The following is a 27,545-nucleotide window of genomic DNA, read 5'->3' as shown; positions in this document are numbered from 1 at the left end:
TCAGTCCATAACCGAGAGGAAGCCAAGGCAGCAGAAAATGGAAGGGGCTGGTCACATTGCAACCAGTCAGGAACAGAAAGCAAGAGGTTAATGGGTGAATGCCTGCAGTCAGCATGCCTTCTCCAGTCTTAAAAAGTCCAGGATCCCTCTCAAGTCCAAAAGACACTCCTTCCCATAGCTTCTTTCTCATTCCTACATGCCTTGCCATTTTGGCCAGGTGCGCGCTCTCTCTCTCTCTCTCTCTCTCTCTCTCTCTCTCTCTCTCTCTTTTTTGTCTTCCTCACTCTTTTTTTTAAAGATTTATTTATTTATTGTGTACACAGTGTTCAGTACAGTGTTAGTGTTCAGCCTCCATGCAGGTGCCAGAAGAGGGCACCAGACCTCATTACAGATGGTTGTGAGCCACCATGTGGTTGCTGGGAATTGAACTCAGGACCTCCGGAAGAGCAGTCCATGCTCTTAACCTCTGAGCCATTTCTCCAGCCCCGTCTTCCTCACTCTTGCCCCTCTTTCTTGGTCATCTCTTCTCCTCCTCTTCCCCCACTCTTCATGGTCCATTCTCCTATCCATGTTCAGTCTACTATTTTCTCTCCCTATCTATTCTGGACTCCTCCAGATGCCTCTGGCTCTTTCCCTCCTCATATCTACAACAAAAACCTCCTCCTCAGCCATGTCTTGGAGTGGTCATGACCTCACTTTATACATCTGGTGCCCAAAGGAAAAGGAGGACATAACAGATTCTAGGTATGGTTGAGGAGAAGGTTTTTACTGTAGCTATAAGGGAGGGCAAGACCAGAGGTATCTGGAAGACTCCAGACTGAGTGAGTATGGCCAGCAGAATAGATTGGACCATGAGAGAGGAGAGAGGAGAGAGAGAGAGAGAGAGAGAGAGAGAGAGAGAGAGAGAGAGAGAGGCTCAGAGGGCACAGAGAACAAAGAGAGCACATAGCCAAAATGTCTGAGCTAGAAAGAAAAGAGAAACTGGAGAAAGGAAGGTGAAGCTCAGGGGCTGGAGAAGTTTAGGGTAAGGGGTAGGGTGAGACGTTCTGAGAGCAGCCAGGACTGTATAGTAGGTACTTTGAGGCTGACAGAGACTGCAGTCAGAGTCTGCTTCGATAAGTTAACAAGCAACTCAGCTAGCCATTTGTCCCTAGTTTCTTTGAAACCTGACAGTGCGGGAACTCCCACTTTGTACAATTTCCTTCCTAGGGAATGGTGCCACTCACAGCGAGCAGATCCTTCTACTTTGATTAATATCATCAAGATAATCCCCTACAGACTTGCCCTCAGAGCAACCTAATCTACACTTCCTTATCAGGTGAGTTTAGAGGAGACCAAGTAGATGAAACTAACCCCCATCACCATCATCAGGATAACTATCATCACCCTAACCACTGTCACCACCGTCATGATCACCAGCTCGAGGCCAGATGTGGCAGAGTTCACATTTCCTTGGACCTGCTTCCCAGATAAGGAAGCTGAGACTGAGAAGGTCGATCAGAATCAGTCATCATTACAACAGTTAATAACAGTGAGCTCGGGGAGGGCGGGGAGGTCAAGAACATGGTGCTTTCCCAACACTGCTGAGCTGGGTCATGTGCTAAAGAGCCTCAAGTACAAGACAACGCATATGTAGTATCAAAAACCATGAATGTGTACAGTTAGACTCTCAGCAGAAAGGAAAGGCTGTGAGGAAGTGGAGAAAGGGGGCCATCTGCAAGTCCAGAGGAGCCCTCAGCAGAACCAACGCTAATACTGTGATCTTGGATTTCCAGTCTTTAGAACATGAAGTATTACATTTCTGTCCTATAAGCCCTCCCTCTGCTGATGGTATTTTGCCCTGGCTGCCCCGGCAAAGGAATGCAGGGCTCTAGCCATGATCCCACCTTACAGATGAGGAAGCTGAGGTACAAGGTTAGTAAGTAGATCATGATGCTGATAGTCACACAACAGCCAAGTGAGAGAGACGTAGGCATCCAGCTACACAGTCAATTGGCAGGTAGACAAAGTTACTGTGCGAATATTTATTCCCAGCCTCCTAGCCTATGCCCTTTATGATAAGGAGGACAACATGCTCCCAACTCACCAACGTCAGATGGCCATGCCACTTGCTCTGGCAATGATGCGTGCCATCTCTGGTAAAAGGCTCCACTGTGCCTGTGAGGTCCTTTCAGGTATCACAGAAGCTAGTCACCATTTAGAGACTGCCCTCAGCCTAAGCAAGGCTGAGAAAACAGCAGAGTCACAGTCACAGCTGACAGCTCATTCACCTGTTACATGAGCAAAATTCCCTACTAGAGCTATGCAGATAAGTATTGTTCCTTACTCAGCTAAGCTTACAGATCCAGAGTCCCTTCTGCAATGACTAGTTTCTACCGCCAAGCATTTGATTTATAAGGATGGATTGGGGGGGTCAGGAAATCTGCTTCTAACCATCCACGGTGACATTAAGCACCTCAATGGCCACAAATAAAGCCACTTCACTTCTCTGATTGTTTGTCTTCACATGCAAAAGAAGGGTGGTGTCAGTTATGCAGGTTCACAGGAAAGAGCGGACAGAAAATTACCCTTTAGAACTTTATTAGAAGAGAGAGAACCTTGTGACCATGGGCCGCCATGACTGGGCCTTCAAGTGGGAGAGAAAGAGAGAGCGGCCATGTATAACATGATGGAGGTCTTGAATGTTCAAGAATAGAGCAGGGTGTATACTCTTAAATTAAGAGAGCTGCTGCAGGGTGCAGCCTGATTTCTAGCAGAGAGTGGGAGAGAGGAAGTGGAGGGTCTGTGATGTAATGGGTAGGTATACGCATGCTCTTAGGCTGTTGCAAAAAAATGGCTGAGATAGATGGAGTTCTCAGCACTGCTCCTGACAAAGGAGAGCTGGGGATGGACAGACAAGGATGGCAGCCTGATGGATGAGGGTTGAAGACAGGCACCAAGGGACTGGATCTAAATCGCTGCTTACAGCAGCTACTTGGGGGCCCATGGGGTGAGAGGTTCACATTGCACTCATATGGGGTGAGGGCAGTTGGGAAGGGAAGGTTGACACCTTTAGGCACACAGAGGCACAGAAGGGACAGAGCATAGGAAGGCACATGTGGAATGCAAGTGTCCCCTTGCCTGTTCCCATCTGCTTCTCAAAGGAGAAATTGAGACTGGGGAATGTTTTCCCCAAGGTTATACAGTGGGCTAGCCTAGGAGTGTGGATGAGAACGTTGTTCTCCTGGGATCAGCCAAGTGCCACCCTGCTGCCTTCAGCTCACACAGGAGAGGCAAGGGCTCGAACCTCCACACTGCCTTCAGGCCAATGTCAAGTGCCCCCACCCTCATGAGTGGGCTGCCAGAACTTCACACTGTGCACCCAGTTGTGAGTTACTTCCATACTCCTATGACTGGAAAAGAGTGGTCACACTTGGCATCTCTACAACAATCCACAGGACCCAAGGGACTTTGAGTAGCTGGATCCCAACCAAAGAAATGAACACCTGAAACTTGCCTGTCCAGTAAAGTAACCCCATGGGTCACTGTATTCATTTGCAACCTGAGGAAAGCCCTACACCGGCTCCTGATCAACAAGCCCTGCCTGCTGCTACTTACTGCTCAAATTTCCTGTCAAATAGGAGTTGCTTCACCTGAGAAATCCCCTTTCTTTCCAACCCACCAACCCAGGAAGGTGGCTCCTTTGCCCCAACATGGGTCATCCCTGTGCTGTAGATCAGAGTGAAGCCCGGCTCCCCACTACTCCAGTAGTAGTTGGCCCCCTTGCTTCAATATGGAGCCATCCCTGTGCTGCAGATCAGAGTAAAGGCCAGCCCCAGCTGGGAACACACACCTGCTCTGCAGCTCCTTCTGCCTGGCCCTGTTCCTAGTTAATTCATGTGCACTGACCCCTTGCCTCAGGCTCTATTGGGAGGAACCACGATACACAGTGTGTGCCTGATCTGAGCTTTGAGCATCAGAAAGACCCTTCTGAGTTCAGAGAGATTTTCCTAGACCAAGATCCTCAGCCCAAATCTAGTCCAGTCCTCTGGCTTCATATGCTGCACCAGCAGCCAGTGGTTACTTGGCAAAAAATGACCAGGTCCCCAGTACATGCCAGGCCCCCTTTCTGATCCTGGTAATGGTTCCGTGAACAAGATGAAGTCTCTTCTTCTCTCAATGCCCGTGAGTCTAAACAGTGAACAGGTGTGTTAAAAAGCCCTGAGTCTCTTTGGCAAGAAGAAGAATGGGAAACAGGAAACTTGGGCACCCTGCCGTGACGCATGGCACTAAGTCCTTGTCTCTGGCCCAGATGCTAGGGTCTTTGCAGCATCTGCCAGCGTGCTGATCCACTGATCCATTAGCCGGCGTGACAGGCTCTTTCAGTGCTTCAAAGCTTCATGTAGCTAATTCTAATTAAAATTCAACCTTAGAATTAAAACAGCTCCTTGGTTGCACTAATCAATGAACCAATTAGCACTACTAATTCAATAAAGTAATTTGATCAAAATTAAATATAAAAAAAGAGTCCCTCGGTGGCAGTAAATTTCGGGTGCTTATTAGCCTGGTGGCTAGTGACTACTGCCACAGCCCATACTGCTGCACAACTCACTGTCACAGGCAAACCTGGGAGGTCCTCGTAGATTTCGGGGTGAATGCATTGGGTGAAATCTCGGTCCTATAGTTCCCTGGCTGTGTGGCCTTTTTTGGATAATGAACTCTCTCTGAGTTGTTTCTTCACTTTTAAGAATGGAACAGAACTGACACCTTGAGCTCTGATGAAGACTTTCTGAGTCAGTGTGGGGGTTCTGAGGGAGGGGACTGGGCCAGGGCCCCAGAAGAACATCCTGCTGAGTTCCAGAGCGAGACATTCAGAAAGCACAGAGAGCAGAGACCAGGAAGACAGAGGGTCAGAAAACCTCCAAGGGGAAGAGACTTTCAGTGCATGGTGGGGTTGGCGTCAAGCTGAGAAGAAGCAATATCCCTGTAGATTGGCAAAGGAAGGGGTCCCTTGCCAGGTCCAGGGACATTCGCCCATTAAACTACTCAAGGACGAAAGTCTCTTCACACACCCATTTTCACACCTCTTCTTTGGTTTTCTCTGTCCTTGGGAACCTGTACACTCTGGAGTAGCCAGGCCAAGCCCTTCTTTTTTGCTAGCTATTGCTATGCCAAGATGGAGGAAGTCCTAGGAAGAAAGTATCAGTGGCCTCTTGGAGACCAGCCCTATCCAAGGGCTTCTCTGGGCTCCACGTGAGGATCCATGCTGGACCTGAACCAGGAAGCAGCTCATCATTTCCTTAATCTCATATCAGCAAAAGTTTGGCCACAGAGGCAGGGTGCATCTGCAGGACCCGAGGCAGAGCCTGGGAGACGGAGGCGAGCTGTGAAGAAACCCACTGTTCTCAGCAGAAAAGACTACTTGAACTTGCTGAGTACACGGCACGGGTAAAGTGTTTAGAGCCTCAGTGGTGGGCCTCTTTTAGCAGGCACTTAGAGGCTTCTTTTGCTAAAATGTTCTGACTCTTCACTTGGGCCCACATCAGGGGAAAGTCAAGCGCATCTGCCTGTATTTTCCAATGACCTCTTTTGCTTTGAGTCAGCCTAAGATGGCTAATGCGTAGGATGTTAATTATTCAAGGAGTATCCATCTAGAAACCAATGACCTCTAAACTCTCTTTCTCATTCCCCTTTAAGAACACAGGTACTTGGGGGCAGGGTTGTAGCTCAGTTGGTGGAGTACTTGTCTAGATTGCTTGAAACCTGGGGTTTAATCTTCAGCATCCTCCAAAGGAGCATGGTGGTTCACGTACAACCTCTGAATAAGTGGAGATAGGAGCATCAGAAGTTCAAGGTCACCCTGGGCTACAAAGACAAGGTCAATGACAGCCTGGGTCAACTGAGATCTATTCTCAAACAAAACGCAACAAATGGGGGCAAAAAGAAAAGTCAAGGTCCTAAACTTGCAATCACCTTGAGTGCCAGGAATAGCAAGGCCCTGTAGGCAGACAGCCCACCCTCAAGATGAGAACAATTATCTATGAAGGAGAGGTTGCACCCAAGAGCAGCTCATCTGGAAAAAAATCAGACTGGTCCCCTTGGGCAAGGATGGGAAAGGCAGTGAAGACAGAGATTAATAACCTATTGATCACCTTGCATGACTGAAGCTGAGACAATGATGAGTGGGATTATATCTTAACTAGGAGTAAAGCTCCTACCAGGACCCCTGAAGAAAGCCAACTTGGGGGTCACTGATCTCCCTCTACCTCTTTAAGATACACTGATGAAATCCCCCTGCTTTTCTGCGCTTCTCACCCCTTCAGAGGTGCGTTGGGATGGGGTTGAGCCGAGACTGTTGGAGCTTCTAGGGATGCAGTTTGGGGCCTCTCTGGGATGCAGAAAACAACTTTAGTAAGGCCGCAGGAAGGATGGCCTGCAAATGTGCCTAGCTTTTTATCAGCACGGACAGCATCCCGTGCTGAGTACACAGACGCTCCTGGGCATCTGGGCATCCGGCAGGCATCACAAGCTGAAACACTGAGAGGGCAGAGCGGAAAGTGGCCAGCTCCTGGGTCTTTATCTCAAAGTCCTGTCAGCAAACCTTCCAATTGGGATTTGAGAGTGCCCATCACCACGGCAGAGAAGGGGTGAGGAAGGGTAAGCCTTTCCCTTTCCTTCTTTAATCTCCAGCGTTCTCTCAAGCTTCTGGATTAAACGTGGACATCCTGGCACTGTGCACTCTTCTCAAGAGCTTGCAAAGGGCCACAAACACTTTTTTTTTGCTTTAAAAATTTTAAGGGCAAAATTAATTTTTATTATTTATATTCAGACATGATATAGAATTTTCATTCTTCATAGCATTTTACAAATTTTTTAATGCAGGTTTTAGGAAGTGGTCTCCTGTGCCAATGCATTCAAGTGTACTTCTCACTTTCTCTTCTATAATATTCAGTGTGCCAAGAACAATGGCAATGGGTTTTTGATCCTACTGTACCTATTGGTTTCGTGGGAGCCTAGGCAGTTTCGTGGATGCTCACCTTACTAGACCTGGATGGAGGTGGGTGGTCCTTGGACTTCCCACAGGGCAGGGAACCCTGATTACTCTTTGGGCTGACGAGGGAGGGGAACTTGATTGGGGGAGGGGGAGGGAAAGGGGAGGCGGCGGTGGGGAAGAGACAGAAATCTTTAATAAATAAATAAATAAATAAAATAAAACCAAATAAAAACTCAGGATAGCCAAAACAATCAATCCTGTACAATAAAAGAACTTCTGGAGGCATCACAATCCCTGACTTCAAACTCTACCACAGAGCTACAGTACTGAAAACAGCCTGGTACTGGTATAAGAACACACAAACACTTTTTGAGAATTCTTGTCTAGCCAGCATCTGCTGAGGGCGGGAAAGCAAAGCAGGGAATGGGAGCGGGGGAGGTGGGGGGGTTGAGGGCTCAGGTGAATGAGATTGGTGGGCACGAGGGTGTCTGGCATGTTAAATTCTTGCAAAAACAGAAACCAAGAGTAAGAATGGGACTTTTCTGGTTCGCCTACCAACAAATGGGAGGCTACACACTTATTGATCACCTACTGTATGCCTGGGACTTTCTATGTTAGTAAACGCTAACTACTTAGCTATACAGGGTTCCCAATATGTCCTGTAGATTAATCCTTCGACCCTTGCAGGTGAGTCATGGCTAGGTGACTTCCTGTCATCTCAAGTTTGGACAAGCATAGAGTGAGGAAGCCCCTTGATTTGGATCACACAGCTTGGAGAGGACAGTGTCAGCACCTGAATTCAGGTCTTCAGGCTTTGGACCTGATGCCTACAGACACATACTAGCATAAGCTGCCTCACTTCACCTCTGATGCAGACTCTTGGTGCTACTCACAATCCCTTCCATTGTAGCAAGAGGCCAAGGAGGCCAGGAGAGGGACAGGGCTCCTCAAATGGGGTTCATGAAAGCTCCACCTAGCTCCTCAAGCCCGGTTCTGTGTCACCAGGTCACCAAGCATGGCAAAGTCAACGGGAAAACAGCCACTCAGACAGGCCTCTGCAAAGCCAAATTGGGTTTTCCAGTTGACAAGGAAAATTGATGAGACAGTCCTGGCTGTAGGAGCATCTCTGGAGCTGGGTCAGAAGGCAGAGGAAGTGCTTGGCAAGGTAGAAAATTTTCCTATGTTGTTCAAATCAATCAGATCAGATAGTGTTGTATAGCAGTTTCCTCTGAGATAGGAACATTCCATCCCTCCTCCACAGAAGCTTAGTATGACAGGAAGTGAAGGGTTCAAAATGGCTTCAGGAAGTCCCTGAAACTGAGCAGAATCCCTAAGCACCTCTCACCCCAGAAGTATATAAACACTAAAGACTTCAGATCTTTGACTCAGATCTTTGGTCCACTCACTGTCTCCTCCATTGTAACATGAGGCCATGGAGACCAGAAAAGAGACAGAGATGCCCCAGATGGGGTCTATGCAGGCAGTACCCAACTCCTAAGCCTGCTTGCTTCTCTTGTATGTTACTAGGTCACTAAGTGTGGCAGAGCCAATGAAATAGCCCTCTGCAGAGCTGCCTGGAAAAGGCTCAGAGCAACTGAGCCACCAGAAAAGGACACTCAGTAACCTGTTGAGCTGCCGGCAGGCTGAGCCGTGTGCTCCAGGTTTCCAGGTTTTATGGCTGCCATCTATTCTGCCTTGGTGATGCAGCTGTCTTTGAAACATTTCTGTTCCTATAAATAAGCCCTCACCCAAATTCTTGCAATAACTCTAATAAAACTCATTGGGTCACTAATCTGGACTTTGACGATTTCCATACTTTGCATTATTTATGGTTCCCTATTTGGGGTGTGTTGACATGGAAAAGTTTGTCTCTCAACAGTACCCTCAGCCATTCAGGAAGGAAGGGGATGAGGGAGGGGCTGGCGAATTCCATGGAGGGAAGATGGGATTCTCTTTGGGTCTCACTGGGGCTGCTAAGGACCAAGTGCTTGACTGAGTTTTTAGAGTTTAAAGCCTCAGGAAGTCCAATGTCTTTTGAGGTCACACTTATCGAAAACAAGGTGAGAGTTGGGGTCAGGAGAAGCACAGCATGAGGAACCCCACGAAGAGCCGCACCTTCTAGTGCAACCCAGAGTGGTGCCATATTGCCTCGAAAGTTCTGGACTCCTAGATTCTCTAGTCCAGGTGCTAGGCTTCTGGTACCATCCTGGCAGGGCATCCTCAGCCTCCAAAGACTGACTGACATAGGCCACACATTTCCTTCCTTGGTGAGTGCCACTCAGAAGCTACATCGTTCCTGTAAGAAATCCCTGTTTATGTCACAGCACAGGCAATCCATCCTCTCAGATAGCTTTTGGAGCGAGGTGACTTCCTCTGTTGTGTCTGTTTTCTGGACTACTCTACTGTCCTTGTCCTGTCTTGGTCTTATTGGAAGGGTGTATCTCAGAGAGTAAGTTTCGTGCCACCACCTCCTGAAGACTGTGTCCTGCTCTTTGGCACCCCCTTGCTATTCTTCCGTAATTCTCCTCTCTGTGCTGTGCTCACATGTTGCCTTGGTCCTCCAACTGCAGTCATACTAGGTTCACATCTGCTCTTCTCCTCTCTGAGCACATTCCTGCCCGAGGACCTTTGCACTGACTGAAACTTCCAGCTCGTTCCCACCATCCCTTCCTCAACCCAAATGTCATCCTTCAGGAAGAAGAACACAGGCTAAAACACAACTTACACTTCTCTATGTCTTTCCCAGACAACTTACAGCCATTCTACAAGTCCCCATGATAACTGTGATGCTAACCAGGCAGTCATGACCAAAATGGCCAGCACGGGGACTGGAGAGATGGCTCAGTGATTAAGAATGCTTGCTGCTCTCGCGGAGGATTTGAGTTCACTTCCTAGGATCCATGTTTCTCTGTTGGTCTACACACACGAGAGAGAGAGAGAGAGAGAGAGAGAGAGAGAGAGAGAGAGAGAGAGAGAATATGAATAATGGTCCTGACAGAGTTACACAGCCATGTCATACTCTGTTGTGAATGAGAACTGTCCATAGCTCCCATAATCCCAGGTCTAGCTTTCTGTGCTCAGCCAGCGGGCTGCCCACACAGAAAACCACACAAGCCCTCTCAGTCTTGAGCTTTTCCAGGCAGCCTTTCCAGGAATGGGGGCAAGAGTAGGACCTTCATGGGGACTCAAGCACAGAGTTTCCGGAGCTTTCCACGAAGAGGCCTGGGTTGTTGTTCCCCAGGACTCTGGGAATCTGCTGACCTCCTGGGCGTCAGTCCCCTCACACATCATTACTGAGCTCAGCTGCGGCGGAAAGTCCCTATCTCATCCCCGTTACACAGCAACTGGGGAAATGCCAGAGGTGCAGACATTTTACACAGGACCCTGTTGCCCCTCACCTTCCTGATCTCCCTGCCTCCCCCTCCCCCCTCCCCATCATCCTTAGGACAGACAGAACTCTCAGCTTGAAGCTGTCCCTCCCACCCCGTGCTGGCACAAACACACTCCTTCTGCTGGGACCCACTCAGTGGCTAGCGGAAAGACAGGACCTCAGGGCACACCCAGAGCTCTGCCACCAGCAAGGCCTCCTGTAACTGCCTTCTGCGTGGAATCAGGGTCCAGCTGAGAGGTTTGGGAAAGCTCCTGAAGAGAGCTCCGTCCTAGTAATTTCCTGCATGTAGCATTCCAGGTTTGGAAGGGATTTGAATAAAAGTAACCAAATTAACCTAGCATGTCATGCTACCCTCTCCTCCGGGACGGTTGGCGACTTCTTGGAGGTCTGCTTGGCAGAAACTGCACCTAGAGATACATGTCTGTGGTGAGGCACACCACCCCAGAAGCCCAGCAGGGGCTGCAAAGCCATTCAGGTCGGAACCGTCCTCCCCTGCTCACTGTCTTATGTGTCCAGGATACCTCCTAGTTCCCAAGAGAACGCTCCCTGCAGGTGCTGTGTTAACCCTCCGCTTGCAGGTAGAGACCTGAGGTTCAGAGAGGTGGAGGCCTCTGGCGGAGACTGCAGCCTGTACGGACTGGAACAGGCTTTCATCTCAGGAATGTGAGACTTCAGAGGCGGGCCTGTGACACCACAAGAGCAGTTGCCTTTACTCTACCCAGCTGACTCGTGAGGGGCAAGAAGAAGTGAGAGTGGCGGGAGGCCAGATGGAGCCGGGGAAGGCAAGGACCCTCCTCAGCTACTGGAAAAAGGCAAATGAAGACAGAAGACGACAGCCTGTGGCGTAGATTAGCATGGTGGACATGAGAAGGCACCAGATGCTATGGGCAGGCTGGGACATGTTGCTGTGATTTCATCCTTGCTTAGAATGAGGGGGGGATTATTAGTCATGCTGAAGAACCTTCTGGAAGTACGAAGGCATGTTTCCTATAGGCTTGTGCAATATCCCAGCAATTCCCCTCTTGGGAGAATCCCAGAGCTGCTCAAATTATCAAACAGTCTCCAGGAGGTTATGATCACGCATGTTCAAAGAAGAAAAATGGTTGTCTATAAAGAATTTACAGTTGCAGGGTACTGTATTACTATGATACCATTTGCAATGACACGAGACTCTATGCTATGGCATGATTTACGATAGAATGGGACTGTATTGCTGTAGCATCGTCTGCTATGGTGGCCAAGTGGTAGGAATAAGGAAATATAGAGATGGCCACCATCCTTTGTCATTCCTGGTGTCTAAGATGGCATAGAGAACATTTCTAGAACTGAAAAACTGAAGTAGGTGAAGGACTGTTACTGCTATGAAACTTGGGTCTCCACAACTTCACCTATTCATTCTGTACTCATAATATCCATGATGACTGAGCTCTTACATTGGGCCAGGTGATGTCCTGGGCGTAGGAGGGCCACGGCAGGAACAAACCCGACCACAAGGTGAAGCTGAGGGTCTAGGAAAGGCAGAGAGTAAACAAAGGCAGGGACGCATGTCAGGTTCAATGTCCCTAAGGTCCTTGAAGAAGAATGCAGAATAAGACTGGAAATAGGGCTTCTAGTGGGTAGGTTCCTGCTTGTCTTGTTTTGTGGTTATTCTTCGGGGAAGTCTATCTTGCTGGAGGTTACCCCTTTCCTGGCCTAGAAGCTTTTGTGCCCAGACACTCCAGGCCAGCCTTCTAAGAGCTCTGAGTCATCCCAGCCCAAAAGACAAACTTGATATGATCATGAGGCCTCATCCAGCTGCCAAGTCTTCAAGGTAGGATGCTGAGTCAGAGCCCATCTCTGCCTTCCGCTGAGCCAGGAGCACCTAGTGTTTGGTCTCTGCTCAGCGCAAAAGAGTCAAAAAAAACCCCAGCCAGGAGGCTTGGTCCTTGCCAGGTCTGCTCCGCCACAGCCTTACTGTCTGGCACAACAGAACAGTCACTCAGACACGAAAAGTCTAGAAGCAGGCTTTCCCCTTACATCTTGAGAATCTCCTAGGAGCCTATTCCAGGAAACAGCTTAGCGTGCCATCATTTTTGTGTGAGCAGACGTTTATCATCATGTCATTTCAGCGAGCACCGTGCCAGAGTGCTCCTACACAGGCAAGGAAATCATCAGGATGGGGCAAGGCAGTGCATGGTGCAGGCTGTGATCCCAGTGCTGAGGAATGGAAGGCGGGAAGATCAACATTTCAAGGCTAGCCCTACCTACATAAAAAAATTTGGGACTAGCTTGGGATATGAAAAGATTCTGTCAAAAAAAAAAAACTCATTAGGTCGGTAAGTCATAGATTATCAGACGGGCTACGCAGTATCAGCATCCTCAAAACACCCTCAGAATTTCCAGCAGCACCAGAAGTGTCTGCTGTATTGCGCAGGCTGTGCAGGCAGGTGAGCCTGAAGAAACCATTGCTGAACCAGAACTCAAGAGAATAAAAGAGCTTAAAATACAGAGACAGCCTGGGTAGTCACTGGGAAAAACAGCCCATGGCAATCTGGGTGTCTATCTGTTTTGTTGTTTCGTTTTGGGGCTTTCCTAGTTCCCTTAGTGTTTCAAGATTTCTTTCAGTGGCCGCAGAACAATTTTTCTGACTGGAAAATGTAACTGTCTTGACTAATTTAAAACATTGAAAACTGGTGGTGCCCAATGCTGGGTAGGGAGCCCCCACTCTATGGTCCCTGGCCTGAGCAAGACCTCCAGAGTATCAGCCAAGAGGTAGTGAACACTTCCAGAGGCTCAGCTTGAAGTCGATGAAGCAGGAGAAGACACCCCAGGAAGAGGAGCATAATGCTGCCCCAGCAACGCTTAAAAGTCAAAACCAAAGTTCTTAAGGTGCCTTGTGACAGAGGCTAGTGGTGTGACTCCACCTCCTAAGACTCATAAGGTGCCCAGCTCAACTGTTGTCTTTAAATTCCAACCGAAACCCTCCAGAGATAGGGTGTGCTCCAGAGCACAGAGGTTTCTTCTCTATTGTAGAGCAGGGTCACCGGCAGGGTGCAGTCTGACGCTAGTCTGCTGTCTGTCCTCATAGGGGTGTGCTGTGACTGAATGTCAGAGTTGAAAATCTCAGGTTCTGCGGAGGTTCTGCGGAGGCAGCTACCTCAGCCAGAGCAGCACACAAGATGGCCCAGCTACCTTCTGAAGTAACTCACGTGGTACTTTACACAATGAAGGAAGGAGTGCCTGAAACCTGGGTTCAAAATCCCAGTCATGGCATCTTGGTAGTTACCCTTTGGGAGAACAAGTTTCCCTCATACTACTGAAGAAGGGTATGGCCTTCTCTCCACTTCCTGGTCACCTATGCTCTGCTCTGTTTACCCACAGCGGTGGACTGAGCTCCCTGAAACCAGATAAACCCTTCCCACTTTAAAATCAGTTTCCTTAAGTCTTTGTCATACCGAGGGCAAGCAAAGATGGCCAACAGGAACAACCATAAGCCAGCTAACAGTGGGTGATAATTAGGGTCCCAGAGAGACTAGGGTTCCTGCTCCCTGGAGCCTGGGATCTGATGTATGGGATTTTCAACACAATATGTAAGGCAAATGGCTCCCAGCAAGCGTATGGATGCATTGATAGCCCTGGAAGTCCACCAGGGTTAAAGGACTTGATGGGAAGATGAAGGGCGGGGCTTGCCTGAAGTTGACACAGCCTCGAATGACAGGCTAGAAAGGTATGAAGTCCTCACCATGTGCCTGAGCTTGGGAAAGAAGCCTGGAATTGGAAGGCTGGGCCCAGATGAAGGCACTGATTTCTCTGTAGCCCCCATCTGCAAACACAACACACCTGCCCAGCCCTGTCTCTAGACAGCCTGGATCCTCACCCCCCAGTTACTTTCCATTACCACTCAGGGCCTGCAGGCTGTTCTAGAATAAGAGGTGGGAAGATGGAAAGAGCTGATGAAGAATGTCAGGGTTCCCAAGCCATCTGGAGCCATCAAATTCCCACGGGAGGCCTCCACATTAAGTTAGTCCAATTGTATGATTTCCTTCAAGGCGCCCATGGCTTCCTCTCTACCCAGACTTCTGTCTTTTCACAAACAATCTCCGAGGACCTGGGGCCTAATGGCTGTGAGTTCTTTGAAATACAAATAAAGATCAGAGTGGAATAGAGAGAATTCTGGGCTTCAGACAACAGAGACTACCATGAAGGCCTGTCATCACTGGCAAACACAAGGTCCCAGTTAGAACTCTGGACAAAAATAGACCACCGTGGTTTCCTGGAATAAGAATTCAGAGGGTTAAGAGTTCAGTGGGCCCTTACATGTACACTCCAGCTTGGCATGGAAGGTGGAGTCCCCCTGGTTCACAGAGGGCTGAGGGAACCACACAGAGAAAGGATGGAGAGAGGTGCAGGAAGCTGTGTGTGTGGAATGCCAGGGCTCAGCCATGGCGGCCCTGTGGACAGATTGTGAGCTTAGTTCTCAAGAACAACCCAGGCAATAGGGTCAAGGGATCATTTGCTGGGTGAAGGGACATGGGTAGGGCTCCTGGGCAGCGAGGCTAGCCTGTGCAAAGAGAGAGCGCTGCAGAGTAAGCTAGCGACGCCTTTCGGCTGGAGACCATGCTGGAGACAATGTGTGGTCATAGGAGACTAAGCGCACATCAGGCAAGACTTGGGGACCAACCCTGTCTCTGTAGCCCTTAAGCTGCTAGAAACAGGCCACCTACAAAGGGCTTTTATACCTCTCTGGCCACAGCAAAGCCGAGGATATTGGTCATGTGGACATGGGCTGCAGTTTCTGAGGCTGAACTTGTGGAATCTGGCATCTACAGGGGGAATCTGACAGGCAATAACAGCTGGTTATTAACAGGTTCCCACGAAGGAAAGAGATGTGACATTTGAGGGTAGGGAAACAAAAGTTCTTGAGGAGACTGTGCATAGGAAGGGTCCTAGGGGCTGAGATTGGAGAGATGTTCCTGGATGAAGTTGGAGTTTATAAAAATCAGGACCAGCCTTCTGCCCGCCCCCACATACTCCCAAGAAAGATGTAGATATTGTGGGACATTATAGGCCCAGGTTGGTGGGGTGTTAGGGGAGGCTTCTGACCCAGTGTGAACTTAGAAGGCCCCAGAAAGCCGCTGAAGTTCAGACAGGAATGGGATGGCATCCTTGTAGTGGTAGAGCATCGCCCAAGGCTACCCAGGCCTTCCCGCCCCAGCCGTCATCATGTTCTCTGTCTCATCCACTGCTCTTGCCTACTGGCAGCTCTGTGAGCTCTGCCCTTGTGTTCTCCAGGGACCTTCCTGGGTCCTTAGTGCTCACAATGGTCCCCTCTGCAAAACAGCTCTGCTCCCTCGATGGCCACACTCTTAACCCACTCCTCGTCTGCTACTCGGTCAACGCTCCCAAATTCTCTCCTCCTCTGTTCCTCACAAGTTTGCATACCAAGGACTCTCTGGGCTCTCAGTAACACATGACTCTCACCAGGCGCACTGGGCTTCCTGAGGGGTTTGGGTTGTAACAGTGAGGGAGCACCTTTCAGAAAGCCCTGTCTTCCCTCCGGACTCTGCAGTAGGTTCTGTTAGCTGAACCTAGGAAAGAATACTACTGGAGTCAGACACTCCAGCACAGGCCTTCCTAGAATGTCTTTAGGCAAGTGTCACTTCAGGACCTCACCAATGGCCTCTGGGGACATTCCTCCCGCCTCCCAAGGTGCAACTGCATCAGAACAGGAAGGCAGCCTTGTTTCCGGTCTTAAAGAGTCTCACAGGTAGAGGCACATGCACTTTTGCACAATTCGCACTGTGAGCATCCAGGCAGAGAGCCCCAAGGAAGTGTTCCCAGCACAGGCTCTGTGGGTCCTGGGCTAGTTCTGGGGTTTTCTGAGCGGACTCCTATCATATCCAGGCACTGAAGAAACGACAGCAAAAGGCAGGAGACAGCCAACCAGGAGCTGTTGCCAGCCTAAAGAGGAGTTCCAGGACAGCAAAAATGGAGCAGGCTCTTAACAACTGATCACTCATTTGTATCCCACCTCTGTAAGTACGTTCTGTACAGCACCTCTGAACACACCAGTGACTGTCCTATGTCCCTCATTCTGGGTGCAGAGACAGGATAAAGTGGTTATTATATACTCTAAATATCAGGAAAAACATGAAGGGGGTGACTTTTGCTAGAATGACCAGTGGGATTTGTTTAAATTGGCTTTAGTATATGCATAGTCATGTAATATACTTATAAGTGCATATGGTATGCACAGAATGGCATAAGTAGTGCATACTATATAGTACTTATGTATATGTACTTATGTATATGTATATACACGGATACAGTAAGTACACACATACACATATATACATGCATATATATATATGTATATATATATATACATGTGAGTATGTATGTAGGAATACATGCACAGATATGTGCATACAAGTTCTGCAGCACATCCGCTCTACTTGCCTCTCGGAGTTTTAAACTATTAACTTACTGACTCACATAATTATCCTCTGAGTAGGTGTTGTTATCTCAGTTTATAGAGAAAGGGAGTGAGCAAGGCACGGGAAACTTCAACAGCTGGGTGTGTTCTCTGGACTCGCTGCTGCAGCTTGCTGAGGAACACGGCCCCTCCCCACCAAACCTAAGACAGCCCAAGGACCCATTGTTCCTATATCCATCTTCAGGACTGAAAAGGGGAGGAGGTGTGTGGAGGGGAGGAAGCTCAGATTATGCTCCAAGTAGAGGTCTTCAAGGATCACCGTCCCTCTGTGGAGTTCATAGTCAGGACCATTCCACATTAACACTGGGCTTCCTGGTCTTTCACGCCTGCCCATGAGGGCAGACGACATTCGATTTCACGGCAGACTCAAGCAAAGGCAGCCGCTGGCATTCCAGGTGTCCTCTAAGCCAAACACTGATGAGATCTGCCCAAGAGCACCACTCTCTTCACCAACTCCATTTCTAGGCAGTTTTCATTAAAATGCTGCCGTTGCCAACTTATAATCAATTATTACTATTTTTGGACAATGAAGTAAACATTTCAAGAATTCTTCAATATTTTCATCCAGTACAGTGTATATTAACACATCTGTATTATGTGAGTGATATGGTTTGGACTGTCCAGATGCAGTGTGGAGGGGCATCCTGTGGCGAGCAGAGTAGAGTTACCTTATGTAGCCAGGCCACACGCCAGGCACGCCATTTCTCAAGAGGACCTCTTGGCTAGAGTCCCAAGCTGCCCTTCACATGCAAGCCTGTCCCTATGGCATTATGGTTTGCCTACAAAGTGCAAGACTTTTCCTGCAGCCAGAACAAGGGACAGTTTCCAGGCCTTGCTGGGTATGTGAAGGACCCTTGCTGTCCCTCCCTTTTTTAACCATTCTGACATCCGAGCCACAGACGGTGATGAAAGTGTGGCGTACACTATGAAGTCTTGTACACTATGGACTTCAGGGCATTTAGCAGAGCCAAGGTTACCTGGGTTCCACCGGATGCTGCAATCTTGCAATTCTGAATTTACACAGAATGTGTGCACTCCCCCCTTATGGTCCAAAGGCACTCGTAATATCATGAAGCCCTGAAGTACTGTCACTAGGTATAAATGGCCTGTAGGCCTGGCAGACACTTAGAGAACCAAGAGCCATGCTTGAGCTATTTTTGCCCGTAGAGTATCAACAACCCAAGCTGACCCGAGATGGGTCACGGTCCAGTGTAGCTCACTAACTGCTAGCATCTATGCAGTAGCCCCTAAAGAGTGCAAGGTTGGAGAAAGGCTTCTCTTTATATCAGAAACAAGTTCCCATCACCCCATTTCCTGCCTCCTTTTTTGCCTGACCCCTCCTTGTTCCTGTTCCTCCAAGATCTGGACACTGAGCCCCGCAGAAAAAGGATCCATTTGCCTGTCACACGATCCCATGAGCTGTGGAATCTCCTTGGCTTTTGCTCCGTCCCTCTCGCAGCCTCTTGGGATCATCTTCCAGCTCCCGTTTCCCCCATCTTCCTGGCTTTTTTTCCACAAGGTCACCATTGCAAACAGGTGGCAGAAATTCTCAAAGCACTTCCAACTCCTCCCGGGAACTCGTCCCAGTGACACAGTTCAAAGGAAGGGAAATGCTCACAACACCACAGGGCTATTGACAATGACATATGAATACACAGCAATGGAGAAGGGTGGAAACTTCCAGCTTCTACAGTTGCTTGCTGGAATATTACACAACAACCAGGCAGCACAATGACTGCCCAGGGTGATTCCTGGAATACTCTCGGAGTGACTCTCCTTGAACCAAGTACAGGATTCAAGGCAGGGAGAGATGGTCCCTGATCCCTAGATTTGAGCAGACCGCCCATTTGCAGAGGCTGCTACATGCAGGGGGCAGGTTCTGTTCTAACTGACAAAGAGAAAAGCAAGTCTGTGTCTCTAGCCTTAAAGGTCCCTTTCCTGTTTTTGTTCTGATGGCCTTTACTCTCGGCACAGGGGTAACTTTAGTGCTCAGAAAAAGTGTTTACACAAAAACCGTTGAGCAACACAGTGACGCGTCTTCCCCGAAGAGCCTCTTGGACATGCAGTGGGATGTAACACAAAGGCCTGCCAAATGGATCTCAGGCAGGCTGGCTCTGTTACCCTCCCTTTTCCTTCCTCCTCCTCCTTATCCAGTCATTGATATCAGAAAGAGCTGAAGGCTACTGGGGTGTGTTTGCGTAAGAAAGTGGGAAGTATGCAGACATGTAAGTGGCAGCTACTTGGACCAGTATCCAGAAAGAGCAATGGTTCCCTTAGTGTCAAGACCCCAAGCCCACAGATACAGGGTCTTCAGTTTCTACTGCTCTAAAACTAGGTCTTGGGTGTTGTCACAGGGTAGCTGGAACTTGGGGTGACTGAAGAGGAAAGACAGATTCCCCAGGAGGCCTGCCTAGCACTCACCCACTCAGCTTGATACACCCTGAATGTTGTGTTTATGATCTAGCAGGTGGGCCATTCTATGGTGCTGAGAGCAGAATGAAATATCCTGGCTTTGGGTTGCATTTTCTAGTGCATTGGGAATACCTGGATGTGCCTGGTCCATCACCTTCCTCAGTGCTGGCAAGGAAAATCTGCACTTGATACAGGTAAAAGCTCACAAGGGAAGGAAGAAAACCCAGCCCTGCTCCTCCAGGAACTTACACAGGGCTCTTCAGGACTGGGGGATGGGCAGATGCCAAGGGAGGAGGCCTGGTTGAAGGGAAAATGGAAATGGGAGGGACGATTCCCAGAAGACAGGACATGTGCACACACTGAGTGTTGAAGAAGAGAGGACAAGTGACTCATTAGGAGGCAGAGGAAGATGCCCTCCAGCAAGGAAGAGACTATGCAACCCACAGGTGCTTGAAGTTCCTGAGGCACAGCAGGTTACCTCCTGGAAGGGTCACAAGACCTAGGACACCACACCGATATCTCTACCCCGTGACCACTCATTCGGTGAGGACTCAAGTTCACAGAAAAAAAAAGTCACACCTATGTTGAAGGTTTTACAGTCTAAGTAGTGCTCCGTGATCGTGGGTAGCTGAACTGTTGTAGTTGGGCTGGAGGTTGTAACTCAGGTGGTAGAGTGTTTACTCAGTGTGTCCTGGGTTTATTCCCTAACACTGCAGAAGCGGGGCATGGTGTTGCCTACCTGGAATCTCAGCACTGGGGAAGCAGAGGCGTGAAGAGCAGGAGTTCAAGGTCGTCCTCAATGACCTAGCAAGTTTAAGGCCATCTTGACTACATAAGACCTCCATCTTATAAACCAATATTATGGGCCATGTTTGTCTTCTTAAGACCCAATTATCAACTACCTCTCATCTGATATTCTTTCAACTTCAAGTGGAAACTTCAGGATGTCTCAACATGCCACAAGCGTCCAGCACATCAAAAGTTAAGCTCGTCATCAGGTAACCTTTGAGAGCTGTAGCAGAGATATCCATCCTCTCTGCTGCAACCTGCCCAGTTGATATTTCCACTGAAGTCCCCGGTAAATGAACTGTTTTATGATTTTCATTTGTTCTGTGGCTATAGAGTCCATGTTATCACTTAGTGGGGATTTACATAATTTGGGGGCAACCTGAATCTGTGTTCCTGATCCACAGTCACTTACATTTGGCTCAGAATAAACTTTCCTTTCCTCCAGAGCAAGAGTTGTACTTCCAGCAACACCTACTGATGACTCTTCTGTCTCACAGTGGCCATCAGAGCATGCCCTACCTGGTAAGACTCAGCACTTTTCTGTATATTAACTAATTCAGGCTATCCTTAGCCATCCTGCCCATTTCACAGGTAAGGACACTGAGGTCAGCATGACTTGGTGAGTAGCAGAAATAGGATTTGCACTCAGACCACACTATCCACACTATCACTGCTCTGAAGGTTGCTGCTCTGTGCCTAGCAGGAGGTTGGGAGAGCTAGGATGAGACTGGCGACTTGTGGGAGACTTTGAGTCTTGTCCTTTCTCCCACAGAACTCGAACTCTATCCCTGGGATATTGTGGACAGGAGCGATGGAAGGAAAAAGGCCACAGATGGAAACATGTCTACAGCTAAGATCACCTACAGAACCTATAAATGCCTGGATACTGACCATCTGGACGTGAGCAGCCCCAAAGCTGGTCATTCGTGAAGAGTGAAGTACTCAGTGTGCGGGGTTGGCTTCTAAAAGCACCTGTGAAATTTCCATGCCCTGGTGGCCCTCTTTTCCTGAGACACTGGGCCTGGCCACAGTGAGTGACTGGAAGCATCTGTTCCCCGTGAGGCAAAGCGGTGGATCTAAGGGAGGCTGATATGACTTACACCTGGTACCGGAGGGAAGGAGCAGTCAATGGCAGAGGCCACAGCAAGCGCAGGAACACTCCTGGTCTTGACCTTTAAATGCTGCAGTGTTCTCAGGATCGGGACAATGGAACAGGTGCTCGGACGTGTGGGTAAATAGCCTGCTGTAACAAGCTCAACTGAGCGTATACAAGTCAGAGGGAGAACTCAACATCGCCAGCCCCCACTCTTCATTGTTTTCTGTACATACGTGGGGCTTTCCCCTTAGCATCCAACACCCGGAACATCCGGGCGTTCTAGGGAAAACTCTACGTGGTCTCACTATGAATGACTCCATTCTAAGTTGTATTTTATTGAACCCTGTTCCTGAACTTGCCCATTCAGGCTATTTTCCTGATGTATTAGAAGCTATAAAAGAATTAGAAACAAGGATCCTGGAGAGGCAACAGAGCTGGTGGGCATGGCTCTGGAAATACACCCCAACTTCAAAGCCCAGCTAGGAGCTATGTGCCTGGGAATACGTTACTAAACCACCCCATCCCTCTGTTCCATAAAAGGCTTATATAGTTTCTAAGGAAACACTATACAAAGTCACCTATACAAAATAAAATAATAAGTTCTTGATGAGTGGTGTACACCTGGCTTATCAATAGCTAGTTTCTACGGTGGCTGACCAGGTGCTCTTAGAATTGACCTCCAACCAAGTCTCTGGAGGTACGCCCACATGCTCCGCCCACACGCCCCCCCCCCCCCACTACAGCTCAGTACTTCAACAGTTCGGCTGATCCCTAGTATGCAGCCTGGAAGTGGGATCACTAGGTTAGCATCTTAGTTACTTTTCTGTTGCTATGCACAGACACCACGATGAAGGCAACTCCTATGAAAGAACACATCTAATTTGAGTTAAGAGTTTTCAAGGCTTAGTCTATGATCATCATGACTAGAAGCAGATAGGCATGGTGCTGGTGGAGTAGCTGAGGGCCTTACATCCTGATCTGAAGGCGACAGACACACAGAGAGATACTGGGCTTGGTGTGGGCTTGAGAAACCTCAATGCCTACCCCCAGCAGCATACTTTCTCCAACAAGGCCACACCTCCTAATTCTTCTAATCCTCCTCAAACAGTTCCACTCCCTGGTGACTAAGCATTCAAATACATGAGCCTGGGGGTGGGGGGCAGGCCATTCTCAAACTACCACAGTTAGCCTGAAGATAGACTATGCCTTAGAACAGTTTACCAGCACAAAGGGAACAAAAGACTATCCCATCTCACCAGTCAGAAAATAAAGACAGGAACACCCATGTCACCAAACACTACTGTGGATGTTCCTGTCCTCCTAATGGCGTTCCTTCTCGGGCTATGTCCAGGCTTTAGCAGATGACCTGCTCCCCACACATACAACCTCCAGAGACCCAGGAAAGAAAGCCTGATAGTCTCTCAGCTGCAAATCCACTGGAGACTGAGACTGTCCCACACCAGGAGAATGGTACCCCATCCCCCAGAGAACCCCAATTACCAAGGCTTATGTTTTATTTCAAATCTATGACTTAGTATGTTATTTCTTTACAGAGCACTCCAAATTGCATATGCCTCAGGCTCCACAAAGCCAGAACTATGTCTCATGCCTGCCACTCACTGGTAGATCTATTTCTCCCTGCCTGGGCTACCAGCGTCCCAGAGGTATGGTGCCCGCTAACTCCTTTCACTTCCAGTGCCCAGCAAAGCCCCAGAGCTGGAGGTGCCCATGAATGACTGCCAAGCAACTGAGGAAGGGAAACACAGACAGAAACAAAAGTTATCTACTTTTTCTACACTCTCCTCATTGGGCTCACTCACTAAGTTCTCTGTACCAGCTTACTTCTTTGCCATCTGACAGCTCTTTGGACATGCAAAGACTCTCCCTTGTTTGTGTCTCCCCTTTTCCAGGGAAGAGGCACAGGCTCTGAACACTGCCACCTTCTTCTCAAAGGCTATCAGCAAAGGAAATTCCCCAAGGTCCTCCCTACCCAGGTCAGTATCTGGGGACAACACCAATGCCCTCTTATCTCAGCTACTGAGCCTAGCATGCAGGCTGTCCCTGCCCTGGCTGATAACACAGCCTGTTGTTTTTAGAGGAAATAAGCCCTGAGAGCTTTCATGTATGTGACTCAGGCAGGAACAGGCCTGGCTCTCTACAGGGCCGTAGCCCCTACTAAGGAGGAAACATGCCCGTCGCGATTAGTGACGAACAGCCTTTGTTTTCCCTCCAATGTTTCTCACCCATCGGCAGTGGGGTCAAGCTCACCACAGACACCTGCACAGACCTCTGATGCCCACATAAAGGCAATGCTCCATACCCCGGGGCCCGTGCCCACTATCCTGCCACTTCTATGCATGCTTCCTCCTTCCCCTTTGCCACTCCTGGCTAGGATGTGCACTTTCTGGGCCTTAGTCTAGAAGAGCACCTGACACATCCAAGAGCTCAGAAACACTTGTGGACACGTGAGGGGAACGAGTGTTTGCCAAGTGATGCCGGAAACACAGCTGTGCTGATGCTAAGGCTTCCTCGCTAATGCAGCTCAGCCGGGCAAACCCAGGACAAGAGAAGAGAGTTCAAGTCTTCCTCCCACTCTGAGCTCAGGACAAGAGGTCATGTGCTGCATTCGCACTGGGACCACACACGGCTAGATGTTGTCTGTGTACCTTCCTTTAAAAGGCTGGGTTTGGGTGCTCTGGGCCATATACATGGGTCGGATATGGGAGAGGTGTCCATCAAGAAAGGCCAGCTGGCCCCTCACTGTGAGTGGCTGCTTTCTGTGGCAATGCCATGTGGCATGACTGACAGTTCAATAAAGTGGTATTTGGAGAAGTACTGAGCCGTTTAATAGCAACGTAGACTGGAATTTCATGGATGTTCTAGCGTCATCGGCAGAAACTCCCAAGACGGTGACTGCAGATAAGTCAACACAATGGTCAGCTTGATGAGGTTTAGAACTGCCATGGAAATAAATCTCTGGGTATGTCTTACGGGAGGGGGCTTCTAGGCTGAATTAGCTGAAGTGGGAATGTCTACCCTAATCATAGTGGTACCCAACGCATGGGCTGGGGTCTTGAACTAAATCACAAGGAGAGAGCAAGCTGAACACCAGCATTCATCTCTCTCCGCTTCCCAAGCGTGGATGCTACATGACCAGCTGCCTCATGCTCCTGATACCATAACTTCTCTGCCACAGTGGACTGATTATACCTCAAACCGTAAACTAGAATACACACTTTCTTAAGTTGCTTCTGTCCGTGAGGAGAAAAGTTATCAATGAATGTGGTTTGTTTAGTAATAATCTGGATGATATGTATAGATGTGGATGTTCACTTATACACATATAAACACATGGGTTTGTCTTACACAGATACACACATCCTCGCTAGCACTATGCTCAGAATGTACGGTAGGAACGCATATGCACAGGTCCTCACTGTGGCTGCCACACCGCTCTTCCCTGAGAGGCATCAAGGCACTGACAGAACACTGATTCCACACAACTGCCAGGCCATCTTCAGATCTAGATGTCCAGGATACAAAGCAACCAAGTCTCACCAGGTCTGTCCTTAGAGCCATCGCTTAAGACTTGATGTAGAATGCAATAGCATCGGGCCAGGCCTTATTTGTAATGATGGCCACTTGTCATGGAAGAATGTTCACCGTCCAGGGGTCTCTTAGGAGTTTCCACGAGAACTGCAAAGCTCTCCATTAGAAGCCTGCTCTGTACGTCACAGGGAAAAAAGGTCCCCTCTGTGGGCACTGCTCCGCACGGCTGGCAGGCTACTCTACAAAGAGTCTAAGGAAACAGGGCAACACCCTGTGCTCTGCTTCATAACCCGCAGGAGAGTCTGGAAAACACAGCGCATGTCTCATCCCCTCTCCAATCCCTCAACATAATTCCAAAGGTGGAAAAGAGAGCGTATTGTCCTTATCCCCAGTGCAATCCACAGCACAGCCCTGGGGGAGAGTCTGGAAAAGACAGCATGTCTCCCTCATGTGACTCACCTCAGGAGGCTGAGCCACTGTCTACCTCTGGCTCATAGATACAACTGTCCGGATCCACAGCGCTGACCCTTGCTCAGCACTGCCCTGGCAGGTGCCAGCCGCTTCTGGTTGGCATTTTCAGTTCATCAAAGTCACGGCTGAAAATGGAAAGCAGAGAGGAAGTATGGATTAGTTTGGCCCTTCTGAGATGACTCAAGACAATGACAAGGACTTCACTCACTGACTTTCCCACCCAAATATTCACACTACACAGAGGGCTCCAACAGTGCTGTTGTCCCATGACTGAAGGAGGGAGAACAAAACAACCAACTCAGACTTCCTGCTTGCAAGGGGTGGCGGTGGGGCAGAGAACTGCACAGAAAAATGCCTGGCAACGGGACACAGGTTGCAAGGGACACTCGGGAGAATGGAGGAGGAAGTGACCAAGTTGGCCTGAAAGAAGGATGTGAAAGAAAAGTGGCATGAGATGTTAGCCACTACCACACCTGAGATGTCACTTTTATAAAAACAAAAGTCTTCAGGGAAGGGTCCGCAAGGACCGGGAAAACCAGAAGGCAGGCATGAAAGCTGAACAGGATCATTGGACAGGGGGTAACAGCAGAGACTCACTGGACTCACTGGGCTTTGGCGGGTTGCCGCTCTGCGATGCATTGCTGACATCACCAAGGCCATCATCCCAAAGATTCCCACATTATGAATTTGGGGAACATGCAAATTAGCCTAGCACAATGAGTGCAGTTGGGAACAGGAAACAGCTACCCTGTCCCACTATGACCATCATTGCAGAGAGAATCCCAATTTTCTCAGACTATCTGTATTCACAGCGGTTCCGCCTTCCCTCACAAGGAGAGCCCATTTCTCCACCTTTTGATCCTGAGATTGACTTCGCAGTAGTAAAATAGCAGATGGAGGGAGCACCAAGGCACAAACATAGAATAAGGCAGAGACGGGGCATCACTTAGCAGTAGAGCGCATACTTAGTATTCGGGAGGCCCCAGGTTCCACTCCCTGGATACATTCAGCTAAAACAATATTCATGCAACAAATCCTCTTCTTCACTGCAGGGACTCATTCTGCCACCACATTCATTGGCCTGGGACAGCCCTATGGAGGATACCAGACTTCATGGAGAGGCTTTGGTCTCTCCTGTTAGCCTAGGTAAGCACCAGATTTGCTTACGAGGATGTCAGATAAAGTGAGTTCCGGCCAAACTAAGTCGGAAGTATGCATCTACTCAGAGTCAGGAAGATGAGAGTAGTGGGCTGTATCAGGCCCTCGGGTTTGGACTATGCATCTTGCAGAGAAACACTGCTAACCACATACCCAGCCTGGTACCTCCCCTTAGCAGTTCAAGACAAATTAGGAAGGAAGCTAGCCTACAGGAGATGGTGCAGGAGACAGGGCTGGGACAAGAGAAGGGAGATTCAAGAGCTGTTTCAGGTAAAGAATTGGCAGATAAGTGATCAACAGAAGCCAGCTTTGTCTAAAGGCTTAGGTCTGGCTCTGGAAACCACACACGGTGTTGACTATAAACAGTCTGTCAGGAGCTGCTGATGGGACAGGATGTTTACAGGGAAGATAGGCAGAAGAGACATAAGCAGAAGTGCTATCAGTATGGAAAAAAAAACCCAGCTTCTCCTAAGTGAGCTGCAGGGGAGGGGCCCCCAGCCCCAGTCCCAACCCCCTTACCATCTGGCCACTACTACTCCACCAAGCAGTCTGGCCTCTCATCAACAGCTGGAGGGGGCCTTGATTACCATTAAAAGCTAGAAGGGCCTCGCTTTTCAGCAACAACCGGAGAGAGTCTTGCTTCATAGCAACTGTTGGAGGAAGCCTTGACTCTCTCAGCAGACATTGCCTCAAAGCAGCGGAAATAGGAGGCATCTCTGGGCATAGAAGCTCAGTTCACCTCCCGCAGCCTCAGTGGCTCCCCTTCGCTGTCATAACACTGAGGTCACAAACACAGCGAAAGCCAGCGGCCGACACCAGGAACAGCCAGTTCATTACTGTGACTTCCCTTGTAGTTCTTAACACAAGTTCCCAAAACTCTTCGTGGGAAGGCCACCTTGCAGCTCTGTCTTTCCCGGGCCCTGACGGCATGCCTCTATTTGTCCAGGCTGAAGCTTCCACGGGGGCTTCCAACTAAGATGACAACTAAACCCTCACCAATGAAACACCAACAGGAGCTACACACACAAGAAAGCCAGACACGATACTTAATACTCTATGAGGCCAGAAACAAGTTCCCAAGACTAAAGAAAGGAAATCCAAGTTCTGAGGGAGTGGCTTCCTCAAGGGTTAAGAGTGGCCCGTCTGTTACTCAGCTGGTTCACTTAGTCTGTGGAGTCAAGAGTGTTGATTCCAGCTTGTTCCAAGCAACTCACCTCTTCATCCTACCCAC

At 49.0% G+C, this 27,545-nt stretch overlaps 1 protein-coding gene and 1 long non-coding RNA gene across 3 annotated transcripts in view; one reads left to right on the top strand and one right to left on the bottom strand.

The window, feature by feature from the left end:
• The window catches only part of St3gal1 (ST3 beta-galactoside alpha-2,3-sialyltransferase 1), a 74,189-nt gene that overhangs the window by 26,923 nt on the left and 19,721 nt on the right, over positions 1–27,545 (bottom strand). For both annotated transcript variants that reach the window (XM_050144889.1, XM_050144890.1), the window contains exon 2: positions 25,145–25,281. The gene's annotated coding sequence lies outside the window, so the exon portion shown is untranslated. The remainder of the gene's footprint in view (positions 1–25,144; positions 25,282–27,545) is intronic.
• Positions 18,834–21,803, top strand: LOC126503313 (uncharacterized). The gene is made up of 4 exons (XR_007592252.1): positions 18,834–19,794; positions 19,968–20,249; positions 20,486–20,562; positions 20,813–21,803. It is a non-coding gene; the product is annotated as an uncharacterized lncRNA (long non-coding RNA).

This window comes from Alexandromys fortis, unplaced genomic scaffold, assembly GCF_014885135.2.
Source record: "Alexandromys fortis isolate MF-2015 unplaced genomic scaffold, M_Fortis_MF-2015_v1.1 scaffold_2_1_26212458, whole genome shotgun sequence".
Classification (NCBI taxonomy): domain Eukaryota; kingdom Metazoa; phylum Chordata; class Mammalia; order Rodentia; family Cricetidae; genus Alexandromys; species Alexandromys fortis.
The sequence above is the reverse complement of the archived record's forward strand: the minus strand, read 5'-3'. Positions and strand labels throughout refer to the sequence as shown.